The 8,016-nt window shown below is 44.6% G+C and overlaps 1 long non-coding RNA gene across 3 annotated transcripts in view; it reads left to right on the top strand.

Annotated features, from left to right (window-relative positions):
* The first annotated feature begins 4,989 nt into the window (after positions 1-4,989).
* Positions 4,990-8,016, top strand: part of LOC144696369 (uncharacterized) — a 49,144-nt gene continuing 46,117 nt past the window's right edge. For all 3 annotated transcript variants that reach the window (XR_013580160.1, XR_013580158.1, XR_013580159.1), the window contains exon 1: positions 4,990-5,545. This is a non-coding gene — a long non-coding RNA (uncharacterized LOC144696369). The remainder of the gene's footprint in view (positions 5,546-8,016) is intronic.

Genomic DNA, 8,016 nt, shown 5'->3' with positions numbered 1-8,016 from the left:
GAGTCTCTGTGACCTATCTATATTACCCTGATGACTTCAGACAGACTATCCAATTTGAACACAGCAGGCTGAGAGGTACTTTTCAAAAAATGGCCAGAACAATAGAAAATGAAAGGACATCCTTCACACAGAACGGATGTGTGGGACAGACTATGGAAAAATGTATTAATTCTGGGCCAGCTGATGGACTGAAAAAGGCACTGATAATTAAGGGGACAAGAAAGGGGTTTGGGAGGGCTAGGAGAATCTTGTATGGATTAGTAGAGAGAGTCCATCACTAAGGAGGTAATTCATGGGCTGTGGAAGCAGTCAGTTTTTTGGACAAAATTGGATTTCCTTGTTTGCAGCTTTCCTGTGTATTACATACAAAATGACACACAAATGCAGTACTACTACTGCAGCCATTAACATAGATACAGAATCTCTGTACTTCCACAATTTAATAACTTGCTTTCATTTAGGCATTCAATGAGAATTTCCTTTCATTGTTCCAGGGAGTATTAGAGAGCACAGCGACATTGCCTAAACCTAAAATCCAAGTTAAAAAAGAGGAACAAAAACAAAAACAGCTGGAAAAACTCAGCAGGTCTTGACAGCATCTGTGGAGAGGAATACAGTTAACGTTTCGAGTCTGTATGTTTTTGTTTCAGATTTTCAGCATCAGCAGTATTTTGCTTTTAAAAAAGAGGAAGGTACGAATAACAATAGGAATTTAGTACAAGTTGAGTATGTTGGAGCATAAGAAACATATTTAGAATGCTGTGGCAATCATGCACACAACATGATGCACCCACATAGGTTGGAGCAATCCTTTCAGGCACACACAATGTGCTGGAACAATGAATGACTGCACTGCAATTCACCATGGACAGAATAGCAATCAGCACGGTGCCTGCAATGGAAAGCTCAATGGTTCAAGGATTAACATAGTTTCATCCAAATCTGAACTGAGCCTTGTGGTAACATACTGGATAACAGCCAACCAAGGAAAACAGTTTCTCTGACCTTAAAATCTTCCCTTTTTGTATCTACAATCTAATAAGACTTAAATGAAAGATTCCTAGCTTGCAGTTCACTTCTGCTACAATGTCATCAATCATTATGATCATATAGAGTAACTATACAAGTGTGTGTTTCCAACAAGTTTTTCCAGCCACAAGCATATAGTGAAAGCTCAGACACACGCTACCTGGGATTTTCCAACTTGTCAAATGACATGCCCCTACCCCACCCCAGCCCCCACAAGAAACAAATCTCACAGGAATGCCTTTTGAATTTTTATGAGTACATTCATATAAAATCAATTATTTAATTTTCATTCGACAGAAAAACTTATACGATATATGAAATTACTCAAGATCTGAACTATCCTAAAATATCAAACTTATCACATAAATTAATTAAAAATGAACAACTTTTGTCTTTGATGGGTCCTGGAGGTCCTTGCAATTTCCTTCTCACCTAACACTCAAAATATTTTGATATATCTTTTCTGGATTTTTTGAAGAATAAAAGGCAGAACACAATGATACTCCAGTTTGCAACTAAATTAGCACCTGTAGTAGGAAGTTAGATTTAATCTGTGTTTCTTTGATATTTCTAATTATTTTTCAACAAGGGCAGAGGCTATCTGGCATTTTGTTGCAAGCGATGTATCCGTCTTCAACATGTTGCTTGGAAACTAATCTCTATATATAAATTGAAAAGCACCATAAGAAATTCACCTGATTTTACTGTTTCTGTTGCCTTTTAAATCAATATGTCCTTACATTAGCAGTACACACAGGAATGGGCTATTGAAAAATTCTTACTGCTTCCTCCATTGTTCAATCCAACTGTGAAATCTTCAAAGTTTTAACTTAGAATTTAGCTGGAATGTTTAGCATGGTTGTAGTGCCAGAGGAAACGGAGCGGTGCAGGGGAATGGGAATTCTGCCCAGCCTTTATATTTACTGATGACCAGAGCAGATTTTTCAGGAGTCAGCGAATTTAAATAATATTCAGCTGACCACCTCCTTCCAGGGATTCAGTGTTCCCAGGGATGGTTGAGGGGAGTGTTAACACTAGTGTCCCTGAAGTATTTAACATTCTGCAGAAGCTTAAAGGGCCAGGCAAATTCGCAGGAGGTTTTGCAGCAACAGAAAACAACTCTTGAGTGCACATCGACTTCCTCAGTGGTGTCACTTGGTCAATTTATTGGAACTGATCCTGGAGGTCCTCCTGTAGGAGATGAGGCAGAGAAGCTGCATTATGTTTGGGGTCTAGAAGAAGAAGCTGTTTAAATTGACTGATGCCAAATGGAATGAAATATATTGGCTGTACAATGCCACCAGAAGCTTAGGGACACAACAAATGTTAGCAAGGCAAGAGCAGCTACCCACAGTTTTTACAGATGCTGTGTACACAAGCTGAAGTTAGCACCATGATATAATGATTCCAAGAAGTTCATATGGACAATCAGCAATCTACCACCTCATGCACTCCAAGAACTTAGATAGCACTTAGAAGCAGCACAAGAACATCACACACTGGTACTAAAAGAAAATGATGGGGAGAGTTAATTATTTGCAATCGTAGTCAAAATTTCAATTAAGTCTCAGTGAAATTCATGCAGTTGACAACAGTGCTCAGAAGCAGCAATGGAGTAGTATCTTGAACTGTGCAGTTTGTCATGGAGGTAGAAAATTCTGTTTATGATGGAAACAGTGAGCAGGGGGCACCATTTATAGGATTCTTCATTTAGTGAGAAGTTGTGATTCTCAAGAAAAGTGAATGTTTCCGAACATCTCTAGCCATTGACATTGTATTCTCCATGGCCGCATTTTCTTACTGCTATTTCTCCCCCGCCTAAACCTCGTATTTCTAAAATATTTGTCCTAATATTGTCTCCCTCCCCCAGTTCTCTGTGCACCTTGCATTTCCTCTCTCGTGCTCCATCCTGGCGCCCCCTTCCCTTGCCAATAAATGTCCCCTCACAACAAGAATTAAACTTTCTGGAAGGGCACTAGTTCCAGCCCTGTTGAGGACCTTGTACAGGCCCCTCCTGTTCCAGAACTGGTCCCAATGTCTCAGGAAACTGAAAGCCTCCCTCCTGCACCATTTCTCCAGCCACACCTTACCCTGTCTTACCTTACTGTCTATATATTTACATATATTCCATAACTTTCAGTCCCATGCCCAACTGGATATTTACCCAGTTCTTTCTCGACGGTTAATCAATGCATGTTATTTACAAATCTCTATTCTGTTGGGAGAACGTCTCTCCTAATGTTGGTCTCTCTCGGAGTTTTCTATAGGCCTTGTCCAGCAAACTGCATTGCCTTATTGGTGTCAGAACTGTAGTTATGGCATTCTAAGTGAATCACCTATGCAACAAATGTAGTCATAGCAATAGAATGTTCTACAATGTTATCCGCTGTTCGCAGGCTTCAGCGGTGGCAGAATTCCTTACAATTTCCATTATTCCAATGCGATAGAGAGCAGGTTGTTGCTGAAAATTCATCCCTATAGATTGTGATCTTACAAAAAAAATGTTAACGGCATTATTGTACTGTTTCAATATTGGAATAACCTGCCTTGAAACTGAGCGCTCAAATCATGAAATTGCCCCACAGTTTAAAACTGAGCAGTGACACCAGTGTGAGGCAGAGAAAACTGAGGATCAGTCTGGCATTGAGGACCACCAGAGTGACTTTATGAAGACAATGCTGGGAAGTGAATACATTATTCCAAATCGCCCTTCGATTCCAAATGAGTCGGAGCAACTCCGGCACAGCAGCATGGAGGAGTCACAAATAACATTCATCGCCACGGCAGAAGAATCCCAATGTCCAGCCTCTCCGTCAGAAACAGCCAGCAGCTCTTCTAGTCAAGCCCAGGACAGCCTGGAGTGGTTCTGGGATTACCTCAAAAGCGGCTGGAGGAGCTTGTTGGAACTCTTGACACGGGCCTGGTACTTCCTGCTATTTAGTTGCAACTTCACAGGTCACAAGGGATTCGCCGCGAGCGAGTGGGATTCCCTTCGACGCGTTTGGAGCTCCTACGTAGGAGACCGAGATCCCCCCCACGTCATGTTTTACCAATGTCTCCAACGCTGTTTGAAAAGCTTCCTGCAGGACTGGAAAGCCCTGACGGGCGAACAAACCCCCCTGACCAGCGCCTACCAGGTGCTCAGGCGCTGCTGCAAAGCAGTCCGCCACGCCTGGGGCTCCCTGACATGGGGATTCCGGAATCCGTGCTCAGGCATCTGCAAGTCCATTGCTTCCTGCAGCAGCCCCAGCAAGCTGAGCTGGAACCCCGGCGGACTGTGTCTGCAGCCTCTGGCGCGCTGCTGCCACTCGGTCAGAGGCGGCTGCCAGTCCTGTCTGCACGGCTGGCGCGTCCTGGCGCTGTGCTGGGGCGCGGCCACTTGGCTCGGGGGCTTCCTGGCCGGCGGCTGGGGGTCCCTGAGCCGCGGCTTCTCCTCGCTGGGCAGCTGCTGCGGCTCACTCTCCCGCTTCTGGGGCACCCTCACCCTCTGCTGCCACTCTCTCGCCCGCTGCTCCAACTTTCTCAAACGGGTCTAACCTTCAGGTTCAGCATTTGAGCATATCTTGCGTTAGTCGCCTGATCCTCTTCAGTTCTGTTTTTTTCTTTATTTAAAAAAAAAGAAAAGCACTTCAAATCATTCTGACCCTTTTAAATTAGGGCTGCTTGATATATGACATGACTTAGTATCTGTCTGGCTGAACATTGGAATTGCCTCGGATGATATTAAACCATTGGAACCAACATCGGATTCAACCATTAATATTCCCTATGAATCCTGAAGCAATTAAGATTTCACTCATTCCAGTTCAGAAGAGACTGAAGAGAAAATTATGTTTCAAAAAAGTGTTAAAGGACAGCAGCCTTTACTGGTTCTATCTTCACCTGTGAGCATTCTATACAATATTTTGAACTCAGTGTACGCCATATGCTGCTTTTAAAAAATGACTTCCTCTTTAAGACAATCCCTGTCCTAACCTTGAACTTTCTCTGACACAACCTACTCTTTGTCTCTCACTCGCCATTTTAATAATATTACCGTCACAAGTGCTTCGTTTTTAACTTGTCTGACACGCGCTCCCTGTAGGTTCACGGAGCAATGGTCTTTAACTTTGGTTTCTAACTTTAAAACGGCTGAATCCTAGTTTGTATTTCACACTGGGCCGTTATTAGTTTATTTAATAAAAAAAAAAGGTCAGGCGTTTTGATTAGGTACCAACTTGTAACTCACTGAGGTATCTAGGAGTCTACATATGAACATTATTGTACTGGGCCCCAAGAGACCGGCAATGGGATCCAATAAACAATTAGGACTATGAGCTATTTTCCAAACCTGCTATTGGGCTCACAGTTGCAGCCGTCTCTCTGCCCACTTGGACCAGAGCAGTAAGTCTCCGGATGGGACGCAACATCGCGCAAGCAGCATCCACCAATATGTATGATAGCCTGATAAAGCACTAGTAAAGCAGGAAAGGCGACAGCTTCTCCAAAATGGACGATGCAACAGATTAGAATAATGGTAACAAAATAAAAACAGAATTACCTGGAAAAACTCAGCAAGTCTGGCAGCATCGGCGGAGAAGAAATCAGTCAACGTTTCGAGCCCTCATGGCCCTTCAGCAGAACTGAAGCATAGTTTCAACAAGGGAGAAATATAAATTGGTTTAAGGTGGGAGGGGGGGAAGAGACACATTGAGGGTGTGGTGTGAGCAGATAATCAAAAGATGTCAGAGACAAAAGGGTCAAAGAGGTGTTGAAGGTGGCGGTCTTTGTCTGAGAAAAGTGCTAATTAAGAATGCAAGACAGGATATTCAAGCTATGCCTGTCTCTTTATGGGGTATGTGGAACATTCCTTGTTCCAGTCCTACTCCGGCCCCCTCCCACAACTCTTTCTCCGCTACATCGATGATTACTTCGGTGCTGCTTCATGCTCTCGTCGGGACCTGGAAAAATTTATTAATTTTGCTTCCAATCTCCACCCCTCCATCATCTTCACATGGTCCATCTCTGACACTTCTCTTCCCTTCCTTGACCTCTCTGTCTCAATTTCTGATGATAGACTGTCCACCAATATCCATTACAAGCCTACCGACTCCCACAGCTACCTCGACTACAGCTCCTCACACCCCGCTTCCTGTAAAGACTCCATCCCATTCTCTCAGTTCCTTCGCCTCCGTCGCATCTGTTCTGATGACGCTACCTTCAAAAACAGCTCCTCTGACATGTCCTCCTTCTTCCTTAACCGAGGTTTTCCATCCACGGTCGTTGACAGGGCCCTCAACCGTGTCCGGCCCATATCCCGCGCATCCTCCCTCACGCCTTCTCCTCCTTCCCAGAAACATGATAGGGTCCCCCTTGTCCTCACTTATCACCCCACCAGCCTCCGCATTCAAAGGATCATCCTCCGCCATTTCCGCCAACTCCAGCACGATGCCACCACCAAACACATCTTCCCTTCACCCCCCTTGACAGCATTCCGTAGGGATCGTTCCCTCCGGGACACCCTGGTCCACTCCTCCATCACCCCCTACTCCTCAACCCCCACTTATGGCACCTCCCCATGCCCACGCAGAAGATGCAACACCTGCCCCTTCACTTCCTCTCTCCTCACCGTCCAAGGGCCCAAACACTCCTTTCAAGTGAAGCAGCATTTCACTTGCATTTCCCCTAACTTAGTCTACTGCATTCGTTGCTCCCAATGCGGTCTCCTCTACATTGGAGAGACCAAACGCAAACTGGGCGACCGTTTTGCGGAACACCTGCGGTCTGTCCGCAAGAAAGACCCAAACCTCCCTGTCGCTTGCCATTTTAACACTCCACCCTGTTCTCTTGCCCACATGTCTGTCCTTGGCTTGCTGCATTGTTCCAGTGAAGCCCAACGCAAACTGGAGGAACAGCACCTCATCTTCCGACTAGGCACTTTACAGCCTTCTGGGCTGAATATTGAATTCAACAACTTTAGATCTTAAACTCCCCCTCCCCCCATCCCCACCCCGTTTCTTTCCCCCCCCCCACCCGCCTTTTTTTTTCAATAATTTATATAGATTCTTCTTTCCCCACCTATTTCCATTATTTTTAAATCTAAAACTAAAACCTTTAGTCTTTCCACCCCACCCCCACTAGAGCTGTACTTTGAATATCCTGTCTTGCATTCTTAATTAGCACTTTTCTCAGACAAAGACCACCACCTTCAACACCTCTTTGACCCTTTTGTCTCTGACATCTTTTGATTATCTGCTCACACCACACCCTCAATGTGTCTCTTCCCCCCCACCCACCTTAAACCAATTTATATTTCTCCCTTGTTGAAACTATGCTTCAGTTCTGCTGAAGGGCCATGAGGGCTCGAAACGTTGACTGATTTCTTCTCCGCCGATGCTGCCAGACTTGCTGAGTTTTTCCAGGTAATTCTGTTTTTATTTTGTTTTGGATTTCCAGCATCCGCAGTAGCTTTTAGCTTTTTGTTTTTATATTCAAAGTACAGCTCTAGTGGGGGTGGGGTGGAAAGACTAAAGGTTTTAGTTTTAGATTTAAAAATAATGGAAATAGGTGGGGAAAGAAGAATCTATATAAATTATTGAAAAAAAAGGCGGGTGGGGGGGGAAGAAAAGAAACGGGGTGGGGATGGGGGGGAGGGGGAGTTTAAGATCTAAAGTTGTTGAATTCAATATTCAGCCCAGAAGGCTGTAAAGTGCCTAGTCGGAAGATGAGGTGCTGTTCCTCCAGTTTGCGTTGGGCTTCACTGGAACAATGCAGCAAGCCAAGGACAGACATGTGGGCAAGAGAACAGGGTGGAGTGTTAAAATGGCAAGCGACAGGGAGGTTTGGGGTCTTTCTTGCGGACAGACCGCAGGTGTTCCGCAAAAACGGTCGCCCAGTTTGCGTTTGGTCTCTCCAATGTAGAGGAGACCGCATTGGGAGCAACGAATGCAGTAGACTAAGTTAGGGGAAATGCAAGTGAAATGCTGCTTCACTTGAAAGGAGTGTTTG

The sequence above is a fragment of the Cetorhinus maximus genome, chromosome 22 (assembly GCF_964194155.1).
Source record: "Cetorhinus maximus chromosome 22, sCetMax3.hap1.1, whole genome shotgun sequence".
Taxonomy (NCBI): Eukaryota; Metazoa; Chordata; class Chondrichthyes; order Lamniformes; family Cetorhinidae; genus Cetorhinus; species Cetorhinus maximus.
The sequence above is the reverse complement of the archived record's forward strand: the minus strand, read 5'-3'. Positions and strand labels throughout refer to the sequence as shown.